A 26,297-nucleotide genomic window follows, 5' to 3' on the forward strand; every position below is an offset into this window, starting at 1 on the left:
GGATTGGTTATTTAACAGAAAGCAGAGAGTTGGGATAAATGGTTCATTCTCAGACTGGCAATCAGTAACTAGTGATGTTCCGCAGGGGTCAGTGCTGGGTCCCCAACTCTTTACAATCTATATTAACGATTTGGAGGAGGGGACTGAGTGTAAAATATCAAAGTTTGCAGATGATACTAAGATGGGAGGGAAAGTAGTGAGCGATGAGGACATAAAAAACCTGCAAAGGGACATAGACAGGCTAAGTAAGTGGGCAGAGATTTGGCAGATGGAATACAATACTGGAAAGTGTGAGGTTATGCACTTTGGCAGGAAAAATCATCGAGCAAGTTATTATCTTAATGGCAAGAAACTGGAAAGTACTGCAGTACAAAGGGATCTGGGGGTCCTGGTGCACGAAACTCAAAATGTTAGTATGAAGGTGCAGCAGGTGATCAAGAAGGCCAGTGGAATGTTGGCTTTTATTGCTAGGGGGATAGGATATAAAAACAGGGAGGTATTGCTGCAGTTATACAAGGTATTGGTGAGACCGCACCTGGAATACTGCATACAGTTTTGGTGTCCATACTTAAGAAAAGACATACTTGCTCTCGAAGCAGTACAAAGAAGGTTCATTCGGTTAATCCCGGGGATGAGGGGGTGGGCATATGAGGAGAGGTTGAGTAGATTGGGACTCTACTCATTGGAGTTCAGAAGAATGAGAGGCGATCTTATTGAAACATATAAGATTGTGAAGGGGCTTGATCGGGTGGATGCGGTGAGGATGTTCCCAATGATGGGCGAAACTAGAACTAGGGGGCATAATCTTAGAATAAGGGGCTGCTCTTTCAAAACTGAGATGAGGAGAAACTTCTTCACTCAGAGGGTAGTAGGTCTGTGGAATTTGCTGCCCCAGAAAGCTGTGGAAGCTACATCATTAAATAAATTTAAAACAGAAATAGACAGTTTCCTAGAAGTAAAGGGAATTAGGGGTTACGGGGAGCGGGCAGGAAATTGGACATGAGTCTAGGTTCGGATCGGTCATGGCCCTGTGGGTGGCGGAGTGGGCCCAGGGGCCGTGTAGTACTTGTCCTGCTCCTACTTCTTGTGTTCTAATTCTGTGTTAGATTTCAGGAGATGGTTCTGTTCACAGGGATTAGTGGAGACCTCGGGAACAGGCTGCCAGCTAGGAGTCCTTCAAGAGTAAATTGGGCCTGTTCCTGGCTGGGGTGGAGGTCACCTTTTACAGAAGGTAAGTACTGCAGGAAATACAGGGACAGAGTGATCTCCTGGACGAATTTCGATCGCCTAGATGGGTCGGAGAGGAATTTCCCAGATTTTTTCTCCCAAATTGGCCATTGGGTTTTTTATCTGGTTTTTCACCTCTCCCGGGAGATCACATGGGTTCGGGTGGGATGGAGAGTGGAAGTAGATTGGAGGTTAGGATCAGATCAGCCATGATCTTATTGAATGGCGGAGCGGGCTCGAGGGGCTGATTGGCCTACTCCTGTTCCTATTTCTTATGTTCTTATGTTATGTTCTTATTACATTTTCTGGGGGAGTGTCCTCTCAAACCCCTCCCCCTTGATGGAAATTGCCATCCATGATATGCAGTATACCCACTTCTAAAATTGGCTCTGCAATACTGCAGAATCTCCTGAGCTGTGGCTGATCATAGTTTAACCTGTCCACGTGTGGACTCCTCTGGGACTGCAGCTTGTCCATATGTGAACTCCTCTGCACTGCAGTCTTTCCTCCTGTACAGGATGCAGTGCTGCGCATTGTAGCGTAAGGTATTTATAGCCATGCAGTTTTGCAAAGCATTTTGAACATGGCAAAGGGCAGTCAGTGTCCAAAATACCAAATGATCGAAATAATCACACCCAGAGATTAGGATAAACCTTATCACACTCAGAACTGGAGAAGGGGCCATGCTTAATTATCTGCATTCTTAATGACTCCAGTGATACATAATATATAACCTGATGACTTATTTATCAGAATTGCCTAAGGGTTTTCCCAGGTTAGTCCCTGAAGTCACATGCACTTTAAATCTGGTTCCCTATTCGTCCTGATGTCTCTTATGTTGGGTTTAACAAGGTAAATTATTCACTGGCAAATGAAATAACAGTCATTTGTTTAATACTCTGGAAAATGAATAACACTAATTTGTTTGTGGCTCAACAGCACAAAGTAAAAATGAGAATAAGTGAATGGCAGCTCTGTGCTGTTATAACAGGGAATTTGTAATAATCATTTACACTAATTGTTTGGCACTATTGCGTTGACAGTGGGGTACTGACAGTAATGGTTTTACAATGGCTCTCAAGTGTCTCACATCAGCTCCCTGAAGGTCCTATACTAGGTCTCTTGGAGTTCCACAGCAAGGGGTCAATTTTAACCCTCCCACCTGGTGAGAAATGGGCGGGGTTGGGGGGGGCGGTGTAAAATCAATTGACTTACTGCCCCAATCCCACTGGCCGCCATTTTAACTACTGACTTAATTTAGGTGACTGAGGTGCTCGCCAGAGTAAGGCCTCATGAAGGCATGCAAATCGGGGTCCTAGGATGTAATTATGACCCCAACGCCATTTTAACTCACCTAGCAACCAACCCGCTGAAGAAAACCTCACAGACTGGCTTCAGGCACTAACTGATGACTGGAAGCATTATTTAAAGGCTTACTCAGATGCAGGCACTCAGATCATAGGGATCTGTTATGCTATTGTGCTTAATGGATTTCCAACGGATTTTTCAGCTTCGAGATTGCTAGTTTATGTCTTTTTTTGTCTTACTCACCCTGATAAAGCTCTCACAGCTTAGTATAGGTTAAATTTTTGCTTCATTGGAAGAGTTGGAGGAAGAGGAGTAGCAGCAGCAGCCTTAACAACCAGGGTGGGCAGCAGGTGGGCCTGGCAACTGGTGAGGGGGGCTACTCATAGAAGCCCTTACCCAGCCCACAGAGTCTATTGGTTGAGTCACCTTCCTGGATATGACCGAGGAGCACTGCATCAGAAGGCTGCGCTTCACCGGGCAGGCTGCCACTGATCTATGCAGCCTCCTGCAAAAGGATCTGTTGCCTGCTGGCCCAGATGGCCAGTGGCCGTCATAGTCACCACCACCCTTAACCTTTTTGTCTGAGGCTCCTTCCAGGCTGCTACAAGGGACATCACACGCGTCTCTCAATCTGAAGTGCACAGCTGCATCGAGCAGGTCACCAATGCCCTATTTGCCAGGGCCAACCAATACATCATCCATCCCATGGATGAGAACAGTCAGAACAAGGGAGCCCTGGCTTTTGCAGAAGTGGCTGGCTTCATTTGTATTCAGGCCATAATAGACTATACTCATGGAGCCATAAAGGCAGCAGAAGATAAGCCAGTAGCTTCTGTGAACAGGAAGGGCTTTCACTCCATTAACGTCCAACTGGTGTGTGATCACCATAGAATGATCATACAAGTCTTTGCCAGTATCACGGGCAGCTGCCACGATGACTTCATTCTGCAATGCTCAGCCATTCCTCCCCTCACCTTTCCACCCTTCCAGGAATGTCAGTGGATGATTTCTTGAGGATAAGGACTAACCCCTGCACACCTGGCTGATGACACATTTCTGCAACCCCACCACACCTGAACAGCTCAGGTACAATAAGAGCCATGGGACCACCAGGAACATCATAGAGCACACTGTTGGGCTATTAAAGTAAAGGTTCAGATGCCTTGATCAGTCAGGGGCTCGCTGCTATGGCCCACACAGACTCAACCACATTATTGTAGCTTGCTGCATGTTGCACAAGCTGGCAATGCAAAGGGAATTGTAGTTGGAGGAGGCGAAGATATGACAATACCTTTTCCATTCCCTTAACGATCTTAAATAGCTCTATAGGGTCATGGTGCTGGGTGCTCCTCTCCTGGTACTACTCTCCCTTGTGTTGTGCACCATTTTTTCCTGCAGAAAGAGAGGGCAAGATTTAGTGAGTGGCTACTGAAAAGGAGAATGTACCCGTGTGGGGCTTCCGCTTGTTGCGCATATGATGAGAGGAAGCAGAGGCAAAATTCAAGCAGGACGGGGAGGTGCTGAATGGAAAGCAAGTGACTGGAGTGTGAAGTAAGGAAGGAGTCATCATAGGACTTCCTTGTTCAGCAATAGTTGTCATGTGAGAACAGAATGTTATTAATGGCTGCTCTGAAGGCAGCACGCAAGAGGTGAGTGTGTTCGGACTGAGAATAAGAGTTGGCATGGTGTGCCCATGTGTTGGATGGTGAAGGGTGTGATGCAGGGGAGGGAATTGTTCAGAGTGCTCGAGGTTGAGGTGGGGTGGGGGGGGGGGGGGAGCGTGGGAGCACTGTTGCCAGGTGTTATTGAAAGACATGGAAAAATGAAGAGCTCCTCATCCTTGCTCCTCAAGAAAAAATTTAACTAGATTAGTCAGACATGGCCTACCCTTCACAAATCCATGTTGACTCGTGATCAGCTCATAATTGTTTCCATTTTTTAACATATATTAAATCCACTAAGTGCCTGCTCTTGAATTATTTTTAAGTTCCATCATACTTTGCACTCTCCCTCCACTGTGAAATGGATACAGTACTCACTTTACAAGTCTGCTACTCATGCTAGGCTGATGACAAGTTGAATGATTGGCTCATAAGTGATATACATTACTTCCTTCAAACATGGGCCATGATACCACTAGGCAACCCCTAAACTATCAGCAAAGAGGCTATACTAAATTACAATCCAAAGGTAGGTACTGCATTGAATAGGCTCCGATGGGGGTGCTGGAAATCGGGTAGCAGTGGCGACATTGAAAGGCATCTCTTAAAGGAGAGGTGGCAGAATCATAGCTCTCAGTCATTGCTGTGAAGTGAAGATGATGGCTAGGAAAAGTTCTACAAAGGTGCCTCGATTTTCTGATACTGCTCTGGAGGTCTTCATGGTAGAGGTGATGAGGAGGAGAGAGCTGCTCTTTCCAGAAGATGGGAGAAGAATGCCAAGGCTAATAGCCTGGAAAGAGTGATAATTGGTGGCAGAGCAGGTTAATCAGGAGCGTTGCAACTGGTGAGGCTGGAGGATATGCTCTGCAGGGTGTTTGGTCATTTAGCATCCTTTTCTCTTCTCACTGAACTCTCCCTCACACACTCTACATGACAACGTGGTGCTGCTTTGAGCTGCCACTCATTTGTTTCTGCTCACCCTTGCCACTAACTGCTAACCCTTGTCCCTCCCTTCCCTTTCCAGGTCCATCACAAGTAACAGACCCAGTTGCAGCAGAAGAAGAGGGGGACAGCCATCCTAAAGGCTAACTGGCCTAGACATTAACACGGGCGGGTTACGTAGCTGGGGACGGAGTTTCGGACGGGAAACCCGGAACTCCACAGCGCGCATCTTTTATCCTGGACAGGTTCACTGCCCGGCTGTCAGGCTTGGCTTCCAGTCAGGCAGAGACGACTACGGAGCAGGCTGCAGGAGCAAGTTGGTCCAACCCACGACACTGGAGAGGGTTTTGATCCCCAAACCTGGGGGGAGGGTCCGATACCCGACCCCAGGCATCTTTGTATGTGGGGTGGGAGTGGGGGTTTCTGATGCATGGGGGGAACCACTCCTGCTCCTCAGGGCCCACAAGCAGTGCTGTGAAGGCACTAACCTTCTCCCCGAAGCTGTCCTCGCCTTCCTTCAGCTGCCGGGTTTTCCGAGGCCTGGGAAACCCGGCCGGCCACTGTTAAACCTGCAAAGCAGGTTAAATCAGAGGCTGTTAGCCTCATTAAAATATTTAAATTGCTAGTCCGCCTACTGGGAGCGGGTTGGCTGCTCGCCCCTTGTCCCGCCTCCATTAAACCCAGGAGTAGGTGGGTTGGGGTCAGGTATGAGATTTTTAAAATTTTAACATCTCACCCTACCAGAACCCACCCATTTATGGGTGTTAAAATTCATCCCACTGTCACTTGACCTCACCCTTGCAAACACCATGAGGTGGATTTTAATTGTTTCTGCCAGGCAGGCAGTAACTCTGGTTATTTGTGAGCTGACCTTCTGTACAGATTCCTCACTGTTGTCTACAACCTGCCAACTTGCAAATCTGTCTGTGTTTGAACAGAAATCACACACTCCACAGCTATATGGACCTGTGTGCTATTTATACTGGTTAAGTAGCTGTTCAGCTAGTTGATCAGCATTCTTGCGGGTGCTTTTGGGTTGACCAATCTTTTAGCGCAGACTGAAATCCAGAAAGAGCACTGAATAAAGTTTGTATGTTCCCGCGAGTGTAAGAAAATGGGTTTTTAAAAATAAATTCCAATTTAATACATTATCTGTGTGCTAAGAGGAATTTCACCCCCCCTGAGAGTTCTGCACTCACTTCCAGAGGGCCCCACGTTGGTTCTCTGAATGTTTTACACCAGCGGTCTGAAGATCCCATGTTACATAGGATATACAGCACAGAAAAAGGCCATGCGACCCAACCAGTCCACGCCAGTGCTTATGCTCCACTCGAGCCTCCTCCCATCCTTCCTCATCTAAATCTATCAGCGTAACCCTCTATTCCCTTCTCCCTCATATGCTTATCTAGCTTCCCCTTAAATGTATCTATACTACTCGCCTCAACCATTGCCTGTCATAGCGAGTCCCGCATTCTCACCACTCTCTGGATAAAGACGTTTCTTCTGAATTCCCTATTTGATTTCTTGGTGACTATCTTATATTGATGGCCTCTAGTTTTGCTCTTCTCCACAAGTGGAAAGCACTCTCTGTGTGTCTACTCTATCAAAACATTTCATAATTTTAAAGACCTCTATTAGGTCACCCCTCAGCCTTCTCTTTTCAAGAGAAAAGAGACCCAGCCTGTTCATCCTTTCCTGATAGGAATAACCTCGCAGTTCTGGTATCATCCTTGTAAATCTTTTTTGCACATGTTGATATGATGATAGTCCCATGCTACCAATATGATGGGCCTAGACAGGCGGTGTTTAGACTTCCTTCCTTTCTTATTACTCCCAATTCAGTGACTTAGTTTTAAGTTTCTGAAAGAGTTTGCTCTGAGAAGTGGTGTTAATGTACGATGCTCTCCTCCATGTAAGGTGGGCTGATGAAAGCTGTTCAAGGCACAGAGCAATCACTACAAGTAGTGGCTGTAGATGTGCCAGCTCCTTGAGTTGTGCTATGGATTATCACTTGCTCCTGTTCAAACTTGTTTTTGGATGAGTGCTTCCCCTGCGGGGCTTGGCTGTCCTCCACAGCTCATTAACCCAGGACCTGTGCTAAATCACAGCAAGTCTGTGTGTGACAGAGGGAAGCATCCACCCCTGTCATACCATGATGTATAGATCCAAGGAGGTTAATAGTAATGTATTGACAGAAAGTGCTACTTAAGTCCACATTCACTGCTTAGTGTAATCAGATCCTGCTAAAGGCAAGTGGGCTCAGGGTAGGTAAGCATAGGGCAAGCTCCCCACTATTCACAGATTACCCCTTACGCCCACCTCGCTTAAAACCATAACTTAGAATTTCAAACTGTTAATAACTTAGACCCTGATAGATGGAACTTTAAAATTAAAATAAATCAGATGTTCGTTTTCACAAAAGAGGCAATGTTTAAATATTAATTATGCATTAATTATTGTCAGACAAAGAATAAACACTTGTTAAAAATTCATGAACAGCCTATAGTGAACGTCAATTAAAGCCTCAAATCAGAAATTAACAGGAAGTTAACATCTATTAGCATACACTTAGAAAAGGTCAAGGGCTGATTGGAGAACAGCACTGCACACACAGGGTGATGGCTGGTTAATCGGAGGTTGTTATGAGTTGGCAGCTGAGTTGGGGAAGGTTTTTAAAAAAAAACAGTTTAAATGACTGTTTTCACATTCTCTGTGATATCTGCAGCATAAATCTCAAAACGGACGATCGATCGTTAAATCGTGTACGTGAGGTAGGAACTGTGTGTACAAGAGTTATGTACCCCTTGAAATGGAGACACATACCTCTCATACAACTTTTACAGTGAACACACCTCTTCGAGGACACACCTCTTACACGGAACACACATCTTATACAAAGGTCAAATAACTCATACATGAGACACACAACTCTCGTAAATGGTGCACATATCTCTCATCTGAGATTACTGTTTCTCACATATACGTCATAACACTCCTGACGTAATATAACTCACTACGCACTTGGTTTGAGCATAAAGCAAGGCTTTAATCAACTTGTTTCAGTACATGGAAGTCTAGTTGTATTTCACTAGCTCCTTGTCTTACAAAATGTCCCTGGAGAGCTGGGGCCCATGCCCGAGTATTTATACTCCTTGGACGGCGCCACCAGCTGGCCGTCCAGCGTTATTTCATAAGTAGCTTCTTGATGAGATTTATAACAACTCCTATGGGATTCATACCCTTATACAGAGCACACAAAGTTCTTATTCATGAGGTACACACCTTGTAAATGAGAACACATCTTTCATACATGATTCAGACTTCTCATACAGCATATACATACTCTCGTACGGAAGACACACAATACTCATTCAAAGGATAAGCATGTTACTTTAAAGGGTCGTGTGCGCCCCTTGTCCGGGAGACGCTCACCCCTCGTCTGGGAGACGCTCGCCTCTCGTAAGGGAGATGCTCACCTCTCGTACGGGAGACGTTCACCCCTCATGCGGGAGACTCTCGCCTCTCGTGCGGGAGACGCTCGCCTCTCGTATGGGAGATGCTCGCCCCTCGTCCAGGAGACGCTCGCCTCTCGTACGGGAGACACTCGCCCATCGTCCGGAAGACGCTCGCCTCTCGTACGGGAGACGCTCGCCCCTCGTCCGGGAGACGCTCGCCTCTCGTACGGGAGACGCTCGCCTCTCGTACGGGAGACGCTCGCCTCTCGTACGGGAGACGCTCGCCCCTCGTCCGGGAGACGCTCGCCTCTCGTACGGGAGACGCTCGCCCCTCGTCCGGGAGATGCTCACCTCTCCTCCGGGAGACGCTCGCCCCTCGTCCGGGAGACGCTCACCACTCGTACAGGAGACGCACACCACTGGTACAGGAGACACTCCCCCTCGTACAGGAGACACTCCCCCCTCGTACAGGAGACACTCCCCCCTCGTACAGGAGATGCGCACCTCTCATACAGGAGATGCTCACCTCTTGTACAGGAGACACTCACCCCTCATACAGGAGACACTCACCTCTCATACAGGTGACATAGAAACATAGAAGATAGGAGCAGGATTAGGCCATTCGGCCCCTTGAGCCTGCTCCGCCATTTAATGAGATCATGGCTGATCATCAAAATTCAGTATCCTGTCCCTGCTTTCTCCCCATATCCCTTGATCCCTTTAGCCTTAAGAAATATATCTAACTCCTTCTTGAATATATTTAATGAATTGGCCTCAACTGCATTCTGTGGTAGAGAATTCCACAGGTTCACCACTCTCTGGGTGAAGAAATTCCCCCTCATCTCAGTCCTAAATGGCTTACCCCTTATCCTTAGACTGTGACCCCTGGTTCTGGACTCCCCCACCATCGGAAACATGGATAAATGGATAACCTCGCATTTATGCACATTATGCTGCATCTGCCATGCATCTGCCCAATCACCCAACCTGTCCAAATCAGACTGGAGTTTCTCTGCATCCTCCTCACAGCACACACGCCCACCCAGCTTTGTGTCATCTGCAAACTTGGAGATATTACATCTAGTTCCCTCGTCTAGATCATTAATATAGTTTGTGAATAGCTGGGGTCCTAGCACTGATCCCTGCGGTACCCCGCTAGTCACTGCCTGCCACTCGGAAAAAGATCTGTTTATTCCAATTCTTTGCTTCCTGTCTGCCAACCAGTTCTCTATCCAAGTCAGTACCTTACCCCGAATCCCACGTGCTTTAACTTTGCACACTTATCTCTTATGCTGGACCTTATCAAAAGCCTTCTGAAAGTCCAAATACACCACATCCACTGGTTCTCCCTTATCTGTTCTACTAGTTATATCCTCAAAAATTCCAGTAGATTAGTCAAGCATGATTTACCTTTTGTAAATCCATGTTGACTTTGTCTGATCCTGTCACTGTTTTCCAAGTGCTCTGTTATTACATCTTTTATCATGGACTTTAGCATTTTCCCCACTACTGATGTCAGGCTTACCGGTCTATAATTCCCATTTTCTCTCTACCACTTTTTTTAAATAGTGGGGTTACATTAGCTACCCTCCAATCCATGGGAACTGTCCCAAAGTCTATAGAATTTCGGAAGATGACCAGAAATGCATCTACTATTTCTAGGGCCACTTCCTTAAGTACCCTAGGATGTAGATTATCAGGCCCTGGGGATTTATCGGCCTTCAATCCCGTCAATTTCCCTAACACCATTTCCCTACAAATACTGATTTCATTCGGTTCCACCCTCTCATTAGACCCTATGTTCCCTGACATCTCTGGGGGGTTATTTGTGTCCTCCTTTGTGAAGACAGAATCAAAGTATGTATTTAATTGGTCTGCCATTTCTTTGTTCCCCATTATAAATTCCCCTGATTCTGACTGCAAGGGACCTGCGCTTGACTTCACCAATCTTTTTCTCTTCACATATCTATAGAAGCTTTTACAGTCAGTTTTTATGTTCCCTGCAAGTTACTCTCATACTCTATTTTCCCCCTCTTAATTAATCACTTTGTCCTCCTTTGCTGAATACTAAACTGCTCCCAATCCTCAGGTTTGCTTCTTTTTCTGGCCAATTTATATGTCCTCTCCTTGGATCTTATGCTATCCCTAATTTCCCTTGTTAGCCACGGTTGAGTCACCTTTTTTGTTTTATTTTTATGCTAGACAGGGATGGACAAATTCCTGTAGTTCATCCATGCGATCTTTAAATGTTTGCCATTGTCTATCCACTGTCAACCCTTTAAGTAATGTTCCCCAATCCATCGTAGCCAACTCGCGCCTCATACCATTGTAGTTTCCTTTATTTCAATTCAGGACCCTAGTCTCTGAGTCAACTACTTCACTCTCCATCTTAATGAAGAATTCTATCATATTATGATCACTACTCCCCAAGGGGCCTCGCACAACAGGATTGCTAATTAATCCTTTCTCATTACATAATACCTAGTCTAAGTTGGCCTGATCTCTAGTTGGTTCCTCGACATATTGGTCCAGGAAACCATCCCGTATACACTCTAGGAATTCCTCCTCCACAGTATTGTTACTAATTTGGTTAGCCCAATCTATATGTAGATTAAAGTCACCCATGATAACTGCTGTGCCCTTATTGCACACATCTCTAATTTCCCATTTAATGCCATCCCCAACCTCAGCATTACTGTTTGGGGGTCTGTATACATCTCCCACTAACATTTTCTGCCCCTTGGTATTTCTCAGCTCTACCCATACAGATTCCATGTCATCAGAGCTAATATCCTTCCTTACTATTGTGTTAATCTCCTCTTTAACCAGCAATGCTACCCCACCTCCTTTTCCTTTTTGCCTGTCCTTCCTGAATATTGAATACCCCTGGATGTTGAATTCCCAGCCTTGGTCACCCTGGAGCCAGGTCTCCGTAATTCCAATTATATCATATCCGTTTACATCTACTTGCGCAGCTAATTCATCCACCTTATTACGAATGCTCCTCACATTAAGATACAAAGCCTTCAGTCTTATTTCTTGAACACTCTCAGTCCTTTGAGAATTATTATTTACTGTGGCCCTGTTTAATTTATACCCTTGATTTCTCTGCCTTCCACTTTTGCTTTTCTTCTTCCTGTTGTTTGCTTCTATCCTTGCTTCCCTTTCCTCTGTTTCCCTGCACAAGTTCCCAACCCCCTGCCATTTTAGTTTAAACCCTCCCCAACAGCACTAGCAAACACTCCCCCTATGTCATCGATCCCGGTCCTGCCCAGGTGCAAACCGTCCAGTTTGTACTGGTCCCACCTCCCCCAGAACCAGTTCCAACGTCCCAGGAATTTGAATCCCTCCCCCTTGCACCATTCCTCTAGCCATATATTCATCTGGTATATCCTTCTATTTCTACTCTGACTAGCACATGGCACTGGTAGAAATGCTGAATTTACTACCTTTGAGGTTCTATTTTATAATTTACCTCCTAACTCCGTATATTCAGCTTTTTCTTACCTATATCATTGGTACTGAAATGCACCACGACAACTGGCTGTTCACCTTCCCCCTCCAGAATGCCCTGCAGCCGCTCCAAGACATCCTTGACCCTTGCACCAGGGAGGCAACATACCATATTGGAGTCTCGTTTGCAGCCGCAGAAACGCCTATCTATTCCCCTTACAATAGAATCCCCTATCACTATAGCTCTCCCGCACTTTTTCCTCCCGTCCTGTGCAGTAGAACCACCCATGCTGCCAGGAAGTTGGCTGCTGCTGCCTTCTCCCGATAAGCCATCTCCCCCAACAATATCCAAAGCGGTATATCTGTTTGAGAGGGGGATGGCCATGGGGGACCCCTGCACTACCTGCCTGCACCTACTACTCTGCCTGGCGGTCACCCATTCCCTTCCTGCCTGTGCAGCCTTTACCTGTGGTGTGACCAACTCCCTAAATGTGCTATCCATGACGTCCTCAGCATTGCGAATGCTCCAGTATGGATCCATTCGCAGCTCCAGTGCCACAATGCGGTCTGCCAGTAGCTGCAGCTGGAGACACTTCCCGCACACATGGTCGTCAGGGACACTGAAAGTGTCCCTGATTTCTCACATAGTGCAGGAGGAGCATGCCACGGGGCCGAGCTGTGCTGCAATGACTTACCCTTTAATTAATTCAAATTAAATTAAATCAAGTCAATACCATTAATTACACTACAAGTAAATGATATACTCAAGGGCCCTTGTTTACTAGCACTCCCCGCTATACAACAGAGACCTTAGAAATTATACACTACAAAAATTAAGACCTTCTAAACTTTATAAACTATTAACCTTCACTGTCAAACTATAGAGTAGTATATGTACTCACCCAATCAGCTGCTTCCTCTTGCATGCGTCACTTTTTGAATCGTGATGTGGCTCTGGAACGCCGCTGCCGGTCTGCGAGATTGGTAAGTCTGAGGAAAAAAGCCCGCGAAAGTGAGTTTAAATACTCACTGTGCTGCCGCTCTCTTGCTGCTCCCGACACCGGTCTCTGAGGAAAAAAGCCCGCGAAAGTGAGTTCAAATACTCACTGTGCTGCCGCTCTCATAGAAACATAGAAGATAGGAGCAGGAGTAGGCTATTCGGCCCCTCGAGCCTGCTCCGCCATTCAATGAGATCATGGCTGATCATCCAAATTCAGTACCCTGTTCCTGCCTTCTCTCCATATCCATTGATCCCTTTAGCCTTAAGAAATATATCTAACTCCTTCTTGAATATATTTAATGAATTGGCCTCTACGGACTTCTGTGGTCGAGAATTCCACAAGTTCACCACTCTCTGGGTGAAGAAATTCCTCCTCATCTCTGTCCTAAATGGCTTACCCCTTATCCTTAGACTGTGACCCCTGGTTCTGCACTCCCCGACCATCGGGAACATCCTTCCCGCATCTAGTCAGTCTAATGCTTTTAGAATTTTATAAGTTTCAATGAGATCCCCTCTCATTCTTCTAAGCTCCAGCAAGTACAAGCCCAATTGACCCAATCTCTCCTCATACGTCATTCCTGCCATCCCAGGTATCAGCCTGGTGAATCTTCGCTGCACTCCCTCCATGGCAAGAACATCCTTCCTCAGATAAGGCGACCAAAACTGCACATAATACTCATGATGTGGTCTCACCAAGACCCTGTACAACTGCGGCAAGACATCCTTGTTCCTGTACACAAACAGTCTCGCTACAAAGGCCAACATACCATTTGCCTTCTTAACCGCCTGCTGCACCTGCATGCTTACCTTCAGCGACTGGTGCACAAGGACACCCAGGTCTCGTTGCACTTCCCCTTCTCCCAGTCTATTGCCCTTCATCTGCCTTCCTGTTTTTGCCACCAAAGTGGATAACCTCGCATTTATCCACATTATATTGCATCTGCCATGCTTCTGCCCAATCACCCAACCTGTCCAAATCATACTGGAGTTTCTCGGCATCCTCCTGACAGCACACACGCCCACCCAGCTTTGTGTCATCTGCAAACTTGGAGATATTACATCTAGTTCCCTCGTCTAGATCATTAATATATATTGTGAATAGCTGGGATCCAAGGACCGATCCCTGCGGTACCCCGCTAGTCACTGCCTGCCACTCGGAAAAAGACCCGTTTATTCCAACTCTTTGCTTTCTGTCTGCCAACCAGTTCTCTATCCAAGTCAATACCTTGCCCCCAATCCCATGTGCCTTAACTTTACACGCTAATCTCTTATGCGGGACCTTATCGAACACCTTTTGAAAGTCCAAATACACCACATCCACTGGTTCTCCCTTATCTATTTTACCAGTTACATCCTCAAAAAATTCCAGTAGATTAGTCATGCATGATTTACCCTTTGTAAATCCATGTTGACCTTGTCTGATCTGGTCACTGCTATTACATCTTTTATAATGGACTCTAGCATTTTCCCCACTACCAATGCCAGGCTTACCGGTCTGTAATTCCCTGTTTTCTCTCTGCCACCTTTTTTGAATAGTGGGGTAACATTAGCTACCCTCCAATCCATGGGTACTGTTCCAGAGTCTATCGAATTTTGGAAGATGACCAGCAATGCATCTACTATTTCTAGGGCCACTTCCTTAAGTACCCTAGGATGTAGATTATCAGGCCCTGGGGATTTATCGGCCTTCGATCCTGTCAATTTCCCTAACACCATTTCCCTACAAATACTGATTTCTTTCAGTTCCTCCCTTTCATTAGACCTCATGTTCCCCGACATCTCTGGGAGGTTATTTGTGTTTCCTTTGTGAAGACAGAACCAAAGTATGTATTTAATTGGTCGCCATTTCTTTGTTCCCCATTATAAATTCCCCTGATTCTGACTGCAAGGGACCTACGCTTGACTTCACCTATCTTTTTCTCTTCACATATCTATAAAAGCTTTCACAGTCAGTTTTTATGTTCCCTGCAACTTACTCTCATACTCTATTTTCCCCCTCTTAATTAATCCCTTTGTCCTCCTTTGTTGAATCCTAAACTGCTCCCATTCCTCAGGTTTACTGCTATTTCTGGCCAATTTATATGTCCTCTCCTTGGATCTTATGCTATCCCTAATTACCCTTGTTAGCCATGGTTGAGTTACCTTTTTTGTTTTATTTTTATGCCAAACTGGGATGAACAAATTCTGTAGTTCATCCATGCGATCTTTGAATGTTTGCCATTGCCTATCCACCGTCAACATTTTGCGTGACATTCCCCAATCCATCGTAGCCAACTCGCGCCTCATACCATCGTAGTTTCCTTTATTTAAATTCAGGACCCTAGTCTCTGAGTCAAATACTTCACTCTCCATCTTGATGAAGAATTCTATCATATTATGATCGCTCTGACCCAAGGGACCTCGCACAACAAGATTGCTAATTAATCCTTTCTCATTACATAATACCCAGTCCAAGATGGCCTGATCTCTAGTTGGTTCCTTGACATATTGGTCCAGGAAACCATCCCGTATACACTCCAGGAATTCCTCCTCCACAGTATTGTTACTAATTTGGTTAGCCCAATCAATATGTAGATTAAAGTCACCCGTGATAACTGCTGTGCCCTTATTGCATGCTTCTGTAATTTCCCTTTTAATGCCATCCCCAACCTCCGCATTACTGTTTGGAGGTCTATATACCACTCCCACTAACGTTTTCTGCCCCTTGGTATTTCTTAGTTCTACCCATATAGATTCCACATCATCAGAGCTAATATCCTTCCTTACAATTGTGTTAATCCCCTCTTTCACCAGCAATGCTACCCCACCTCCTTTTCCTTTTTGCCTATCTTTCCTGAATATTGAATTCCCTGGATGTTGAGTTCCCAGCCTTGGCCACCCTGGAGCCATGTTTCCGTAATCCCAATCATATCATATTTGTTTACATCTATTTGCACAGCTAATTCATCCACCTTATTACGAATGTTCCTTGCATTAAGACACAACGCCTTCAGGCTTGTTTTTTTTTAACACTCTTGTACCTTTTAGAGTTATTATTTACTGTGGCCATGTTTGATTTAAACCCTTGATTTGTCTGACTGCCACTTTTGTTTTTCTCCTTCCTGTCTTTTGCTTTTATCCTTGTTTCCCTTTCCTCTGTCTCCCTGCTCAGGTTTCCAACCCCCTGCCATTTTAGTTTAAACCCTCCCCAACAGCACTAGCAAACACTCCCCCCAGGACATTGGTCCCAGCCCTGCCCAGGTGCAAACCGTCCAGTTTGTACTGGTCCCACCTCCCCCCAGGAACCGGTTCCAATGTCCCAGGAATTTGAATCCCTTCCCCTTGCACCATTCCTCTAGCCACGTATTCATCTGAAATATCCTTCTATTTCTACTCTGACTAGCACGTGTCACTGGTAGCAATCCTGAGATTACTATCTTTGATGTCCTATTTTTTAATTTACCTCCTAACTCCCTATATTCAGCTTTTAGGACCTCATCCCGGTTTTCGCCTATATTGTTGGTACCTATATGCACCACGACAACTGGCTGTTCACCCTCCCCTTCCAAAATGTTCTGCAGCCGCTCTGAGACATCCTTGAACCTTGCAGCAGGGAGGCACCACACCATCCTGGAGTCTCGTTTACGGCCGCAGAAACGTCTATCTATTCCCCTTACAATAGAATCCCCTATTAATATAGCTCATCCCCTCTTTTTCCTCCCATCCTGTGCAGCAGAACCTCATCCCGTTTGTTACCTATGTTGTTGGTACCTATATGTACCACGACAACTGGCTGTTCACCCTCCCCTTCCTGCTGCTCCCTACACCGGTCTCTGAGGACCAATTCCTACAGGGTGAAAAGTTAGGAAAAACAAAGGCGAAGCAAGGGAGCTCCTCCTTCCACTCCTCACCTAACTCCCTGACTCTATAGATATGTGAAGAGAAAAAGATTGGTGAAGTCAAGCGTAGGTCTCTTGCAGTCAGAATCAGGGGAATTTATAATGGGGAACAAAGAAATGTCAGACCAATTAAATACATACTTTAGTTCTGTCTTCACAAAGGAGGACACAAATAACCTTCCAGAGATTTCGGGGAACATAGGGTCTAATGAGAGGGAGGAATTGAATGAAATCAGTATTTGTAGGGAAATGGTGTTAGGGAAATTGATGGGATTGAAGGCCGATAAATCCCCAGGTCCTGATAATCTACATCCTAGGGTACTTAAGGAAGTGGCCCTAGAAATAGTCGATGCATTGCTGGTCATCTTCCAAAATTCTATAGACTCTGGAATAGTTCCCATGGATTGGAGGGTAGCTAATGTAACCCCACTATTTAAAAAAGGTGGTAGAGAGAAAATGGGAAATTATACACTGGTAAGCCTGACATCGGTAGTGGGGAAAATGCTAGAGTCCATTATAAAAGATGTAATAGCAGAGCACTTGGAAAACAGTGACAGGATCGGACAAAGTCAACATGGATTTACAAAAGGTAGATCATGTTTGACTAATCTACTGGAATTTTTTGAGGATGTAACTGGTAGAATAGATAAGGGAGAACCAGTGGATGTGGTGTATTTGGACTTTCAGAAGGCTTTTGATAAGGTCCTGCATAAGAGATTGGTGTGCAAAGTGAAGGCACATGGGATTGGGGGTACGGTACTGACTTGGATAGAGAACTGGTTGGCAGACAGGATGCAAAGAGTTGGAATAAACGGGTCTTTTTCCGAGTGGCAGGCAGTGACTAGTGGGGTACCGCAGTGATCGGTGCTAGGACCCCAGCTATTCACAATATATATTAATGATCTAGATGAGGGAACCAGATGTAATATCTACAAGTTTGTAGATGACACAAAGCTGGGTGGGCGTGTGTGCTGTGAGGAGGATGCCGAGAAACTCCAGTGTGATTTGGACAGGTTGGGTGATTGGGCAGATGCATGGCAGATGCAGAATAATGTGGATAAATGCAAGGTTATCCACTTTGGTGGCAAAATCAGAAAGACAGATTATTATCTGAACGGCAATAGATTGGGAAATGGGGAAGTGCAACGAGACCTGGGTGTCCTTGTGCACCAGTCGCTGAAGGTAAGCATGCAGGTGCAGCAGGCGGTTAAGAAGGCAAATGGTATGTTGGCCTTCATAGCGAGAGGATTCGAGTACAGAAGCAAGGATGTCTTGCTGCAGTTGTACAGGGCCTTGGTGAGACCACACCTTGAGTATTGTGTGCAGTTTTGGTCGCCTTATCTGAGGAAGGATGTTCTTGCCATGGAGGGAGTGCAGTGAAGATTCACCAGACTGATACCTGTGATGGCAGGAATGACGTATGAAGAGAGATTGAGTCGATTAGGCATATATTCGCTAGAGTTTGGAAGAATGAGAGGGGATCTCATTGAAACTTATAAAATTCTAACAGGAATAGACAGACTAGTTGTAGGAAGGATGTTCCCAATGGCGGCGGAGTCCAGAACCAGGGGTCACAGTCTAAGAATAAGGGGTAAGCCATTTAGGACTGAGATGAGGAGGAATTTCTTCACCCAGAGAGTGGTGAAACTGTGAAATTCTCTACCACAGAAGGAAGTTGAGGCCGACTTATTAAATATATTCAAGAAGGAGTTAGATATGTTTCCTAAGGCTAAAGGGATCAAGGGATATGGAGAGAAAGCAGGGACAGAGTACTGAATTTTGATTATCAGACATAATCTCATCAAATGGCGGAATATGCTCGAGGGGCCGAATGGCCTACTCCTGCTCCTATCTTCTATGTTTCTATGTTTCTCACCCAACTTGCAGCACTCTGTTCAAACCGCACTCACCACTCGTACAGGAGGTACTCACCTCTCGTACAGGAGAAACACAGCTATCGTACAGGAGACACTCACCTCTCATACAGGAGACACTCACCTCTCGTACAGGAGACACTCACTTCTCGTACAAGAGACACTAAGCGCTCATACAGGAGACAGTCACCTCTCGTACCAGAGACACTCACCTCTCGTACAGAAGACATTCACCTCTCGTACAGGAGACACTGACCTCTCGTTCCGGAGATACTCACCTCTCGTAGATGAGTCGCAGACGTCTCATACAGGAGACGCTCGCCTCTCATACAGGAGACGCTCACTTCTCATCCTGGAGACACTCACCTCTTGTACAGGAGACACTCACCTCTTGTACAGGAGACACTCATCCCTCGTACAGGAGACACTCACCCCTCGTACAGGAGACACTCACCACTTGTACAGGAGACACTCACTTCTCATCCATAGATTCATAGATTCATAGAAGATAGGAGCAGGAGTAGGCCATTCGGCCCCTCGAGCCTGCTCCGCCATTCAATGCGATCATGGCTGATCATCCAAGTTCAGTACCCGGTACCTGCTTTCTCCCCATACCCCTTGATCCCTTTAGCCTTAAGAAATATATCCAACTCCTTCTTGAATATATTTAATGAATTGGCCTCTACTGCCTTCTGTGGTAGAGAATTCCACAGGTTCACCATTCTCTGGGTGAAGAAATTCCTCCTCATTTCTGTCCTAAAAGTCCTACCACTTATCCTTAGACTGTGACCCCTGGTTCTGGATTCCCCGACCATCGGAAACACCCTCCCTGCATCTAGTCTGTCCAGTCCTGCCAGATTTTTATAAGTTTCAATGAGATCCCCTCTCATTCTTCTAAACTCCAGCGAGTACAAGCCCAATTGACCCAATCTCTCCTCATACGTCATTCCTGCCATTCCAGGTATCAGCCTGGTGAATCGTCGCTGAACTCCTTCCATGGCAAGAACATCCTTCCTCGGATAAGGCGACCAAAACTGCACACAATACTCAAGATGTGGTCTCACCAAGGCCCTGTACATCTGTAGCAAGACATCCTTGTTCCTGTACTCAAACCCTCTCGCTATGAAGGCCAACATACCATTTGCCTTCTTAACCGCCTGCTGCACCTGCATGCTTACCTTCAGTGACTGGTGCACAAGGACACCCAGGTCTCGTTGCACTTCCCCTTCTCCCAATCTATTGCCATTCAGATAATAATCTGCCTTCCTGTTTCTGACACCAAAGTGGATAAACTCACATTTATCCACGTTATATTGCATCGGCCATGCTTCTGCCCAATCACCCAACCTGTCCAAATCATCCTGTAGTTATTTGGCATCCTCCTCACAGCACACACGTCCACCCAGCTTTGTGTCATCTGCAAATTTGGAGATATTACATCTAGTTCCCTTGTCTAGATCATTAATATATCCAAGGACCGATCCCTGCGGTACCCTACTAGTCACTGCCTGCCACTCGGAAAAAGACCCGTTTATTCCAACTCTTTGCTTTCTATCTTTTTTTTATTCATTGATGAGATGTGGGCATCGCTGGGTAGGCCTGCATTTAGTGCCCATCCCTAATTGCCCTTGAGAAGATGGTGGTGAGTCGCCGCCTTGAACTGCTGCAGTCCATATGGTGTAGGTACACCCACAATGCTGTTAGGAAGGGAGCTCCAGGATTTTGGCCCAGCGACAGTGAAGGAACGGCGATACAGGTCCATGTCAGGATGGTGTGTGGCTTGGAGGGGAATTTGTAGGTGGTGATGTTCCCATGCGTCAGCTGCCCTTGTCCTTCTAAGTGGTAGAGCTCGCGGGTTTGGAAGGTGCTGTTGAAGGAGCTTTGGCGAGTTGCTGCAGTGCATCTTGTAGATGGTACACACTGCAGCCACAGTGCGCCGGTGGTGGAGGGAGTGAATGTTGAAGGTGATGGATAGAGTGCCAATCAAGTGGGCTGCTTTATCCTGAATGGTGTCGAGCTTCTTGAGTGTTGTTGGAGCTGCACTCATCCAGGCAAGTGGAGAGTATTCCATCACACTCCTGACTTGTGCCTTGTAGATGGTGGAAAGGCTTTGGGGAGTCAGGAGGTGAGACACTCGCCGCAGAATTCTCAGCCTCTGGCCTGCTCTTGTAGCCACAGTATTTATATGGCTGGTCCAGTTCAGTTTCTGATCAATGGTAACCCCCAGGATGTTGATAGTGGGGGATTCAGTGATGGTAATGCCATTGAATGTCAAGGGGAGATGGTTAGAGTCTCGCTTGTTGGAGATGGTCATTGCCTGGCACTTGTCTGGTGCGAATGTTACTTGCCACTTGTCAGCCCAAGTCTGAATGTTGTCCAGGTCTTGCTGCTTATGGACACGGACTGCGTCAGTATCTGACAAGTCTCGAATGGTGCTGAACAGTGTGCAATCATCAGCGAACATCCCCACTTCTGACCTTATGATGGAGGGAAGGTCATTGATGAAACAGCTGAAGATGGTTGGGCCTAGGACACTGCCCTGAGGAACTCCTGCAGTGATGTCATGTGATTGAGATGAATGACCTCCAACAACCACAGCCAACTTCCTTTGTGCTAGGTATGATTCCAACCAATGGAGAGTTTTCCCCTTGATTCCCATTGACTTCAGTTTTGCTAGGGCTCCTTGATGCCACACTCGATCAAATGCTGCCTTGATGTCAAGGGCAGTCACTCTCACCTCACCTCATCTCTTGAGTTCAGCTCTTTTGTCCATGTTTGGACCAAGGCTGCAATGAGGTCAGGAGCTGAGTGGCCCTGGCGGAACCCAAACTGGGTGTCAGTTAGCAGGTTATTGCTGAGTAAGTGCCGCTTGATAGCACTGTCGACCAGTTCTCTATCCAAGTCAATACCTTGCCCCCAATCCCATGTGCCTTAACTTTACATGCTAATCTCTTATGTGGGACCTTATCGAAAGCCTTCTGAAAGTCCAAATACACCACATCCACTGGTTCTCCCTTACCTATTTTACTAGTTACATCCTCAGAAAATTCCAGTAGATTAGTCAAGCACGATTTACCTTTTGTAAATCCATGTTGACTTTGTCCGATCCTGTCACTGTTTTCCAAGTGATCTGCTATTACATCTTTTATAATGGACTCTAGCATTTTCCCCACTACCGATGTCAGGCTTACCGGTCTGTAATTCCCCCTTTTCTCTCTGCCACCTTTTTTGAATAGTGGGGTAACATTAGCTACCCTCCAATCCATGGGTACTGTTCCAGATTACATCGAATGTTGGAAGATGATCAGCAATGCATCTACAGGAAACTTTGGTTTATCCGGAGGTTGTATGGCTGGAAACCTCGATCTAACGGCAGAAATCAGCAGCCGTTTTGTTAGGTTTCTTTTCTTCTCCTAGCATTTTTTTAAACAGTCAGTCTCTGGAAAGCCTCTCTGAAGCTGTTGCGAAGCTACAGAGACGCTTCCAAGGTACGGGCCGACTGTTTACAAGCTGTTGCTAAGCAACAGTGTTTGTTGTCAGATACGGAGATGAAAACCTCCGTTTCCTTCAACATTAGCACTGGTCTGTCCGGAAGTTTTCATAGATCGGCATCACGCCGGTCCCGTCCGTGCCGGATATTGCGAAGTTTCCTGTACTATTTCTAGGGCCACTTCCTTAAGTACCCTAGGATGTAGATTATCAGGCCCTGGGGATTTATCGGCCTTCAATCCCATCAATTTCCCTAACATCATTTCCCTACAAATACTGATTTCATTCAGTTCCTCCCTTTCATCAGACCCTATGTTCCCCGACATTTCTGGGAGGTTATGTGTGTCCTCCTTTGTGAAGACAGAACAAAAGTATGTATTTAATTGGTCTGCCATTTCTTTGTTCCCCATTATAAATTCCCCTGATTCTGTCTGCAAGGGACCTACGCTTGACTTCACCAATCTTTTTCTCTTCACATATCTATAAAAGCTTTTACAGTCAGTTTTTATGTTCCCTGAAATCTTACTCTCATATTCTATTTTCCCTTTCTTAATTAAACCTTTTGTCCTCCTTTGTTGAATCCTAAACTGCTCCCAATCCTCTGGATTACTGCTTTTTCTGGCCAATTTATATGTCCTCTCCTTGGATCTTATGCTATCCCTAATTTCCCTCGTTAACCACGGTTGAGTCACCTTTTTTGTTTTATTTTTATGCCAAACTGGGATGAACAAATTCTGTAGTTCATCCATGTGGTCTTTGAATGTTTGCCATTGCCTCTCCACCGTTAACCCTTTGAGTGACATTCCCCAATCAATCCTACCTAAATCGCGCCTCAGACCATCGTAGTTTCCTTTATTTAAGTTCAGGACCCTAGCCTCTGAGTCAACTACTTCATTCTCCATCTTAATGAAGAATTCGATCATATTATGATCGCTCCGACCCAAGGGATCTCGTACAACAAGATTGCTAATTAATCCTTTCTCGTTACATAATACCCAGTCTAAGATGGCCTGATCTCTGGTTGGTTCCTCGACATATTGGTCCAGGAAACCATCCCGTATACACTCTAGGAATTCCTCCTCCACAGTATTGTTACTAATTTGGTTAGCCCAATCTATATGTAGATTAAAGTCACCCATGATAACTGCTGTGCCCTTATTGCACACATCTCTAATTTCCCATTTAATGCCATCCCCAACCTCAGCATTACTGTTTGGAGGTCTATATACCACTCCCACTAACGTTTTCTGCCCCTTGGTATTTCTCAGTTCTACCCATACAGATTCCACATCATCAGAGGTAATATCCTTCCTTACAATTGTGTTAATCCCTTCTTTAACCAGTAATGCTACCCCACCTCCCTTTCCAGCAGACACTCACCTCTCGTACAGAAGACACTCACCTCTCGTTAAGGAGACACTCGCCTCTCGTACAGGAGGCACTCACCTCTCATACAGGAGACACTCACCTCTCATACAGGAGACACTCACCTCTCATACAGGAGACACTCACCTCTCATACAGGAGACACTCACCCCTCGTACAATAGACGCTCACCTCTCGTACAATAGACACTCACCTCTCATACTGGAGACATTCACCTCTCATACAGAAGACACTCTCCTCTCGTAATGGAGCCACTAACCTCTCGTACAGGAGACACTCACCTCTCGTACAGGAGACACTCACCTCTCGTACTGGAGACATTCACCTCTTTTACAGGACACATTCACCTCTCATCCAGGAGATGGTCACCTCTTGTACAGGAGACACTCACCCCTTTACAGGAGACACTCACCCCTTTACAGGAGACACTCACCTCTCGTACAGGAGACACTCACCTCTCGTACAGGAGACACTCACCCCTCGTACAGGAGATAATCACCCCTCGTACTGGAGACACACAACTCTCACACAGGAGACACTCACCTCACATACAGGAGACACTTGCATCTCATACAGGAGACACTCGCTCAGACGAGGAGGAATGCGATGGACACCTACAGATGCTGAAAGACGCCCTCATAAAAATGGGATATGATGCTCGACTCGTCGATCGACAGTTCCGAAGGGCCACAGCAAAAAATCGCATGGACCTCCTCAGAAGACAAACACGGGACACAACCAACAGAGTACCCTTCGTCGCCCAGTACTTCCCCGGAGCGGAGAAACTACGCCATGTTCTTCGCAGCCTTCAACATGTCATCGATGACGACGAACACCTCGTTAAGGCCATCTCCACGCCTCCACTGCTCGCCTTCAAACAGCCGCCTAACCTCAAACAGACCATCGTTCGCAGCAAATTACCCAGCTTTCAGGAGAACAGCGACCACGACACCACACAACCCTGCCACGGCAACCTCTGCAAGACATGCCAGATCATCAACACAGATACCATCATCACACGTGAGGACACCACCCGCCAGGTACATGGTACATACTCATGTGACTCGGCCAACGTTGTCTACCTCATATGTTGCAGGAAAGGATGCCCCGGAGCATGGTACATCGGCGAGACCATGCAGACACTGCGACAACGGATGAACGGACACCGTGCAACAATCGCCAGGCAGGAGTGTTGCCTCCCAGTCGGTGAACACTTCAGCAGTCAAGGACATTCAGCCTCCGATCTTCGGGTAAGCATTCTCCAAGGCGGCCTTCGAGACACATGACAACGCAAAATCGTAGAGCAGAAACTGATAGCCAAGTTCCGCACTCATGAGGACAGCCTCAACCGGGATCTTGGGTTCATGTCACGCTACATGTAACTCCACCTGACGTACGGTCATCCAGACTCGAGTCGTCGTTGGCTTGTTCTCTCTACACAGATGCGGCCGGACCTGCAGTGATTTCCAGCAAAGAAAATGTTTTTTGTCTGTTTTTTGTTTTTTATACAGACCCCAGCATCTGCAACATTTTACCCCTTGTGACCCCACCTCATTGTTCTTTGATGTAATGTTTTCCTGACTGACCTGCTTGGACACTATTCACACCTTTGATTGCTGTGATTATCTCTCTGCCGAGGTGTGATAAATGGCAGTTAGAAAGATTACCTGTAATCATCTGGCATTATTCTCTGACTATATAATCTGTGTCTATAGGCATCTCTCCACTTCACCTGACGAAGGAGCAGCGCTCCGAAAGCTTGTGATTTCAAATAAAACTGTTGGACTATAACCTGGTGTTGTGTGACTTCTTACATCTGCCACTAAGCCAGTTTTGGATCCAATGTGCCAAGGCACCCTGGATCCCATGGGCTCTTACCTTCTTGACCAGTCTCCTATGCGGGACTTTATCGAAAGCCTTACTGAAATCCATGTATAACACATCCACTGCACTACCCTCATCCACACACCTAGTCACCCCCTCGAAAAATTCAATCAAATTGGTCAGACATGATCTTCCCTTGACAAAGGCATGCTGACTCTCTGTTGTGTCTCCTTGTGTTGTTATACTATATATATTACAGACACTTTTAGTTCATTTTAGTTAGTGCTTTTACTTAGCTGTATTCTTGCTTTTGTTACAGTGCTGCCGCATGGTGCGGAGTGATACAAGATGTCTGACACTGCACTGTGCACTGCCCATGCACAGTGTGCCACATAGCAATATAACTATACCATACCAAAGTAGTTCTATACCAAAGTAGTTCCATTTAACGATGTGATACTATAACAATGTAACATCCCTCTTTCTCAAAAAAACTAAAATATGAAATTTAACAATTTAAATTAACAAATATTATATCTAAACTATTATCATCAACTACAAAGAATTGTGAGGTTTTTTTTATTCGCGATATCGCTCAGGTGGTTGGATGTTGTCCCTCCATCTTGTGGATTTGGCGGTGACCATTCCTCTCTGCGGTGTTTTGGTGTGTTCCGCTCTCGTTGTTCTTGTTGCTGTCACCTTTGGAGTTGGAGTGTGCATGCTCGTGGTTGTTTGATTTGTAGCGCTTGTTTCTGGTGTTGTACTGCTTGTGGTAGCTGGTGTTGTCAATGTTGCTGATGT

Source organism: Somniosus microcephalus, chromosome 1, assembly GCF_052327205.1.
Source record: "Somniosus microcephalus isolate GS21.2 chromosome 1, FLI_Smic_1.0, whole genome shotgun sequence".
Taxonomy (NCBI): domain Eukaryota; kingdom Metazoa; phylum Chordata; class Chondrichthyes; order Squaliformes; family Somniosidae; genus Somniosus; species Somniosus microcephalus.